The sequence below is a fragment of the Balaenoptera musculus genome, chromosome 1 (genome assembly GCF_009873245.2).
Source record: "Balaenoptera musculus isolate JJ_BM4_2016_0621 chromosome 1, mBalMus1.pri.v3, whole genome shotgun sequence".
Lineage (NCBI taxonomy): Eukaryota > Metazoa > Chordata > Mammalia > Artiodactyla > Balaenopteridae > Balaenoptera > Balaenoptera musculus.
The window spans coordinates 91526750-91535208 of record NC_045785.1 but is presented as its reverse complement, the minus strand read 5'-3'; positions in this window follow the sequence as shown (position 1 = coordinate 91535208).

The following is an 8459-nucleotide window of genomic DNA, read 5'->3' as shown; positions in this document are numbered from 1 at the left end:
GCCAGGACTTCATCAAACTGCATCCCACTGGGTACAAAGACTGTTCTTAAGTTTCCAGAGAGAGATATCTTTTGCAATGACTCCTCTGTCCTTTTTCTCATTTCTAGGTCACTTTCAACTTATTCTTTACAATACATGGAGATTAATCAGTCAGATTTGCTGATGACCATATCCTGTTAATCAGAACAGCACACTGCTGCTCTGGCTTGTCTGCTAGTTGCTCACTATTCCTTTGACTACGTGCCATTCCTTATCATCGAGAGGCTATTTAGTATTTTATGATGTTTTTATATTGGAACTTGGCAGTTTAATTTTTCTACCTTTATGATTTTGACTTTTTTTCTGACTAAAAGTAACATATATCCAATATTAAAAAATTGGGAAATACAGGAAATTATCATAATAACAATATCAAAATCACAATCATAATAATAGTTAACATTTATTTACAGGTTACTCTGAAGTACTGTGCTAATTTTTTTTACATGTATTAATACACATTCATATTTTACCTAATTCCACAATATCCCAGTGAGGTAGGCACAGATATGGTTAAAGGAAGACAAGTTAAATTGTTTACTTCCAAATCATATGGCTAGTAAGTGGCTGAACTGGGAATTGAATCTAGATCTTCTGAATATGAAGCTCCAAATCTCTCTTAAATCTACTATATAAAAAATAAACATTGTTTGCATTTTAGTGTTTTTCTGTCATGTAATAAACACATATAGCTCTAAATATTTTTCTATATAATTGGGATCATTCTGTACATACAAATGTATACCCTGCTATGAGCACTTAGTATTATAACAATTTTCTCATTTTATTAAAATTTGAAATATTTGAAATCTGTATTTTCTGGGTTATACAGTATTAGGAACAATTTTTTAAACAATGTAACAGCTATTCATTTCTCATATACATTACATGAGGTGCACAGCTCAATTGTGGCTCTGCTGGGCTCTGCTTTGGATGAGCTAGGCTTGGCTTCATATGCCTTCTCAACCGGAATCGGAGCTGAAGGAGGAACATCTATCTGGGAAGAGTGTTAATGGAGGAGCACTAGAATAAGAGGAGCCCAGTTAAGTCACTCAGCTGCAGTTAAACCTGTGTTCAGATGTGTGAAAAGTCACAAATGTTCATATCAAATTGGCAAAAGTGTGCCACATGGCCAAGCCCAAAGACAGTGGTTCCAGGAAGCACGGCAAATGTAGGAAGGGAATGAATGACGGTAAACCAGTGATACAACCTACCGTAGTATTCATTTCCATTCTGCAGGAAAATACACATTCACTCCCTCCCCAAAGCATTCAAATGTCTTTTGTTGAAGTAAAAATAGGATCGAAGCCCAAGATCTTGGGATACAAATTAGATGCTGTTAGAGCTTCTCTTGAATCAAAGAACTTTCAATTAAAAATACAGGTTAGGGGCTTCCCTGGTGGCGCAGTGGTTGAGAATCTGCCTGCTAATGCAGGGGACACGGGTTCGAGCCCTGGTCTGGGAAGATCCCACGTGCCACGGAGCAGCTGGGCCCGTGAGCCACAACTACTGAGCCTGCGCGTCTGGAGCCTGTGCCCCGCAACGGGAGGGGCCGCGATAGTGAGAGGCCTGCGCACCGCGATGAAGAGCGGTCCCCGCACCGCGATGAAGAGTGGCCCCCGCTTGCCGCAACTGGAGAAAGCCCTCACACGAACCGAAGACCCAGCACAGCCAAAAATAAATAAATAAATAAAAATTAAAAAAGAATGGTTGGATCAAGTCCTTCACATGAGATTTAAAAAAATAAAAATAAAAATAAAATAAAAATAAAAATACAGGTTATCTGCTTCCCTGTATACCCAAAGTACAGTGAGGGAAAAAGGACAGGATAATCAGAATGAATATTCACATAGAAACAGAAAAAATGTATATTCACAGTAATCACTCATTCTCAGAAATCCTGAAATCCCACTGGGCAAATGTGAGATTGGCCCTAACCTAGGGAAGGTTATTTGACTAGGCTCCAGTTATGTCTCATAGAATTAACAATTCTGTCCCTGGTACTCCAAGGTACTTAGCTCTGCCTTTGAGAATATTCTCCTTGCCCTGGTTTAAGAAGGCAATGGGATATGTATAACAGAATCACTTTGATGTACACCTGAAACTAACACAACATTGTTAATCAACTATATTTCAAAATAAAAGAAAAAGACAAAAAAAGAAGGCAGCATTGGGGTATGCCTTCCTTGCCATTGAGCAAATTTTCTTACCTGTAGAGAGTTGAGGGATGATGGGAAATTTTACATTGAGAATATTTACAGTCTTTTTAATCAAGATACATAACAGTTTGGTGATACATCTCTCTCAAAAAGTTTGTTGGTTTTATCTCTTTGATCCTAGTCAGTGATATATGACAATAGGCAAACTCAATTCTTCCTGAGATAAACCTCTGTCACTCTTTCTAGGCTTAATTTAGGGTCTTCGTGTTTATCAGGTTTCCATGAGACTACAACAGTGCAGTCTCATCTTTAAGAAATTTTGTTGAAATGAAAGGATTTACTGAAGGCTACTTAAGAAAATCAGACTCAAGGAAAATTTGACATTTACTCCTTTGATTTAGTCTTTGTCCAGAGGTTATGTTTCTATGACCACACCCTTGATTTGGTTTTTACCTTTGGGTTTGACCTTAATTTGAAAATCTTTTAACAGCTGAGATAAAGAACAGATGCATTTTTAACTCTGTGAGTCTCTAAGTTTCTGTATTCTCCCTTCTTTCTCACGTGGAAACCATGTTTTTCCTGAGCTCATTTCTTACTTGAAATACCTTTCCAAATGGAGCAAATAATGACCAACTCAGGCTGCCATTACTTTGATCAAAACCTTTTAACCTAAAGCTCAAAGTTACATATTCTGCCTTCCAAATGAACATTTTACCAAATATTTCACAATAGAATCCTGTGGTCTTCCTTTTTCTAGCCTCTTATAACAGTGTTCTCACTGCCTTCCCTCTGCATCTGTAGCCAATGCCACATAGTTTGGTGTTTTGTTATGGCAGATAACATATTTATAGATACCCTATTTATAGAACTGAATTATATATTCAGTTTTCACTAGGTTAAGCTATAGGGGGAAAGCCCTCAAATATCAGTGGCTTACATGACATATAATTGTTTCTTATTAACATCAAATGAGGGTATCAGGAAGCCCAAGACATCTAGGCTCTGCTGCATAGAGGAAGGGGAACACGTTGTGACTGAGGTGAGCCATTTTCCTAGAGTTTTATGTAAACAAGGTTGAAAAATCCTCTGTTTGCTTATACTAGTTTGAGCCAAATTTTCTATCACTTGTTCCTAAGAAATCAACCGAACTGCTTTATTAAGGAATTTGATCTTTATCCTAGGAGGATGGCAGACATTGAAAGATTTCCTTTAGAGAGATAACACATTATATTGTATTTTCAGAAAAAATTACTCCGCCTGCAGTACAGAGAAAGAATGGGGAAAAGCCCAAAGTGGATAGGAAAAGACCAGTTTCTAGGTCAACAGAGAATCTAAATAATAGAATATTGTAGGTTGGAATAGAGTGGTGGCACCAAAGAACGAGACATGCCCAGATTTAAGAAGTTTAACAGAAGAGAAAAGAATTGAACAAAGACATGCCCAGATTTAAGAAGTTTAACAGAAGAGACAAGAATTGATAGCGAATTAGACATGTGAGCGAGGAAGAAGAACTGATGCAAAGAAACACAGGATTTTTGTTTTGTGCAACTGGATCAGTTAGTGTGACAGAAAACATTGAAACAGGAGGTATTTTCATTATAAAATAACTAGTTAGTTCTTAAACATGTTGAATATTATGTGCCCTTGAAACATGCAAGTGGAGATGTTGAGTATACAGTTGGATATTTGAAACTTAGAAAATAAATCTTGGTTAGAAATATAAATTTATGGGCCTTTAAATTAAATTTGGACATAGATATCTTAAAGGCACTTAACCTGCTTTGTGAGCATTTTAGAATCTCTTTTCTTTTAATAATAAAAAAATCATAGCTGTCAGTTGTTTCATATATATAGAACTTTTCTCTCCCTAAGAAGTTTATAATCTCTTGGAGGACAGGAAATTTACTTCCACTGTCCAGAATAGTGGTTTATACTTGGTAAGGGTTTACTAAGATTTACTTAGTGAATAAATGAAGATTGCAAACAGTATCATCTATCTAGCATTTTGGCTGGAGACTTTTTTCTTTTCCTATAATTTCAAATGTGACTTTTAAAGTCTCTTTGTTTCAACTCTCAACTATGTATGTCTCCATCCATTTTACCTGGTTTTTTTCTTTGTTCAACTACTCACAAAGAAAATACCATTTACAAACAGCTGTGTTCTCACTTCTCTGCACACTTAAGGAAAGACCAAAAGAGTGTATTTTCATAAATATTTTCTACACAATCTTGTTCTGTGTGTTTACATTGAAGCAAAGTAGTGGTGGAGAAGTGCGAGATTGAGGAGAGTCTATCCGATACCTGCATACCTGATCAATTTCAATTTTTGATACAAAGGTGCTTTGTTTGTTTGTTTATTTGAGGGGGTTTGGGTTTTATTTTTTCCTTTAGCCTACAGTACAGACTTTTGGAAAGGAAAGTATTAAGAATGGATTATATATGTGCAAAATTTGATCAGCTGTATGGTGGCTGGTATTTCAATTTTCATGAATACTTCAAAAGAACTAGAGGAATATTAAGATATTTCATCACTGACCCACTTTAAGTTTTTCATAAATAGTGTGTTCCATTTATATAGCAGAAGCCTCTGTTGGATGACTAACATAAAAGCGGATTTAACTCAAAGAGTAGCAGGAATTTCTTAGCTTACTGTTTATTGCCACAGTTGCAATACAAACCAATACATTTAGGGCCTCTACCCCATAGATACAAAGAGAAGTCCAAAAGGAGCTAACCAAGCAGAGAGGAGTTATGCTAAATTGGCCTCAGCTGCAGGTCCATTTCTGCATATCTTCCCACAGCAGAATGGCCCTTCCTTGCCAAGATCGGTGCACTCATTTGTCATGCAAATGATACTTTTCTGAATGCTAGAGAATGGAAAGACAATGACACCTGGAACCACAGTCTACTCCCCAAACACCCATTATAAAATGAGATCATGTTGGAAAATATGCAGGTGTTGATCTCCAACAGCTTTTTTAAGGGAAATAAAACATCTGGGCATGGAGCCACAGGTGCTTGTTTTAGCCGTTTTCCTTTTTTTTTTTTTAACTAGCTAGTGACATATTAGGCTAAGATAGACAGTATTTTCAGGGTTTCATTGCTTTATAAATCCTCTTTTGTGGAACAAGAAATTGCAATAGAATAGAATTTTGACCATGTAAATATTGTAGAAAGATGGCACTTACAAAATAACTAATTTATTTAATGCTGCTAAAATAAATCCTTATATGGTCAACTCAGTTACTGTAACCTCCCCACTTCTTTGAGAGATTTGAAAAAAAATCAGGCTAACAAAATAACTGAGCTTACTCTCTGTAAACAGTATTTCTACATACCTCACCATTCTATGGGGTATGTGTAAATCCACTTTAAACTAGGTATCTATATTATACCAGTTCTTTCCCCAATCTGCTGTCTTCAGCCCTCTGCCAAGTCCCTAGAAATCCTTCAAGCCATGCCTAATCCCAACATTGCACCTCTCAAATGGAATTCTGCAATGTCCAAACATTCTTCTAGGCACCAAGAAAGCTCCCTTATTTTCTCCCCAGTACACCGTGTCCAGGAGCATCGGTGCTCATCCACTTGGGGCTGTTATCAGTTCAGCTGTTCAGCAGTGTCAGTATCTCTCCTTTGAGCCTTCAGAATGCTAAAGCTTTGTGTTGGTCCATGCCATCCTAGAGCAGGGACAGGAGAGAGGAGAGAGTTGTAGACAAGAAGAATAAGATTCTCCTTGGTATTGTATTCTTTTAGAGGGCTCCCCAATGCATTTCAGAGGTAGGTAAAACTTCTCTTTTGGTTTTTATTTACAGTCCCTGCTATTCCTGGGACCCAGATATAAGTCCAAGATAGCTAGCATGAACTCTTATAGCAACTGGCATTTTTCTCAAGATTCTTGCCTGCAGACTTCAATTTTCTTACACGGTTTAGATATTCATCCCTGGTTACTTCCTTCCTTAAGACAATTCCTTCATTAGACACTCCTTAATTCCCTGAAGATACGCTTTTCTGGGGCTATCCTGCCAGTTTGCCAGTTCAATCTAAAATCCAACATCTATTCATAAATCAACAAATATTTATTGAATCACTATCCTTGACTAGACACTTCAAGTAAGTTTTTAATTACAAAAATTTATTCACTAATTTTTATTTGCTGAAAAAGTACTGTCCTGTGTGGCTGTTAGAATCCAAAAAGAATTTATTTAGTTGCTTTTTAGCAAAAAACTAGACATAAAAAAGAAAGACATCCAATTTTGTGCATGTGTGGGAGTACATGTTGTTGATATTTTCTGAGTGTTAGCTGATGCCAAAACTTCTCTTAACCTCCCCAGTCTGCTAATTTCCTCTTTTCCAAGGAATGGGGAACCACACAATACACTTACACTCTCTAGAAGGATTCTCTCAATACCCTCATCAAATCTACAATACATTCCATGCCATCTCCGTTATTGGAGGTGGTGAGTGATGAACCTTGGTTTGCAGATAGTCTGGTTTCAGACTTTCTTTAAACATCTTTCATAGATAACCTGAAATCTCACTTCAGTATGTGAGGGTACTTCACACCTGCTAAACTGACTTCTGGAGGATCTGCTAAAAATCTGAGACAAAAGGGAAAATTGTGTTACATGCTATCACAGTCACTTTTTTATGCTCTTCTTTATTAGGATAACTCAGTTCAGGCAGTTGTCTACAAGGGCTAAGCTTAGGTGCAGTAAAGTTGAGTCTTCTTTCTGTAGCACATGCACTTAGAATCCACTGAGGAAAGAATAGAGATTGACTATATTTCTCACTAACTTCTTTCTTATTCCTTTTCTCTATTGTAATACTTTTATGGAATAATATTAAGATGCCTTTATCTCAACAATTTAATTAAATTTCCACTTTTTAGTTCCCCCCTATTCTTTTTGTGGTCAGTATTGAGAAATAGCATAGATGTTGGTTCGCAGGGGAAAGGAGAAGAAAGGAAAGAAGAGGAAAGCAGAGATCCATGGTATTCAAATATTATGACCTAAAAGTAAGCTTGTGAACTAATCAGGGGTTTAGTGTTTTTTATTTATCAGCTTTTTTCTATTGTATCTTTTTTTGAATTCTTTTCACATCAACTCCCCTTTTCCAACTCATCACCTCACGATGAAAGGATTATTATAGATGAAAGCCTTCAAAAGTATCTCATGCAGATACAACATGAATCTTCTGCCTCAGGAGCCTTTACAATTTTATTTAAAATCTTTAAAATATTATCAACTCCACCCCTTTCACATTAGTAACTAGCCAAAAAATAAAAAGTGTACACTAGAGAAAACAGTGTTTCACACAAACCAGCAGGTGTATAAGAGATCAAAAATCTATTTTCTCTTTTAAATGAAGTGATTGCTCTGTGAAGCCCTCTATTAAATTTGGCATAAAGAAGAAATATATGAAAATCATTCTCTTCACTAAAATATTTTCAAAAGTAGATCAGAATAAAAACCATATCCCAGTGTTCTATATTTAGAGTGCACATTGAGCTAGAGGCCTAGACATCTTTAAAGTATTGCTCATAGCATGACACCTTCTGTAAAGAAAAAGATAAATCTCTAAAGCTTTAATTCAGGTATTTAGGTTGGAAAACTTCCAAAAGAGCAAGTAGTTATTCTAAGATTATTATAGAGTTTAAAATAGGGTTAAATGCAGAAGCATTTGTTAGAGTTTTTCTTCTTCTTCTTCCTGAGAGGCATCATTCTCACAGCGATCTAGTTAATGGTACACTAGTGGATTAAAAAAAAAAAAAAAAAATAGAAGGGCTGTACAACTACAGAGAAAACCTGATAGTAAATACCATAAAAATAACAATTCACTTTTAGATAAGCACTTTATAATTTAGAAAGCATTTTCACATTTTTAATCCTGTGTTTTCAAAGTAAGTTTTCAGAACTCATATCATTATCCGCACTTTACAGACAAAAAGAATACAGTTCAAAGAAGGCAAGATTTGCCCAATATCACATAACTACTTAATGACAGAGTTGGGACTCTAACCCAGATTTCTAACTCTTTTAATACCAGTTTGAAGGTTCTTTTGCTACACTAATATTTGCCTTAGGTAGAATTCTCCTTACCCTATTAGGAAAGAAGCTAAACAAACATAATACATTTATTCAACAATGAAGTAATCAATTGACTACCACATAAAGGTAAGAAAGACATACGTGTCATTGTAAAAACCTTGAAACCTTTGAAATGGGTGAAAGGATTGTGTGTCCTTTCAACAGAAAGTAGAGC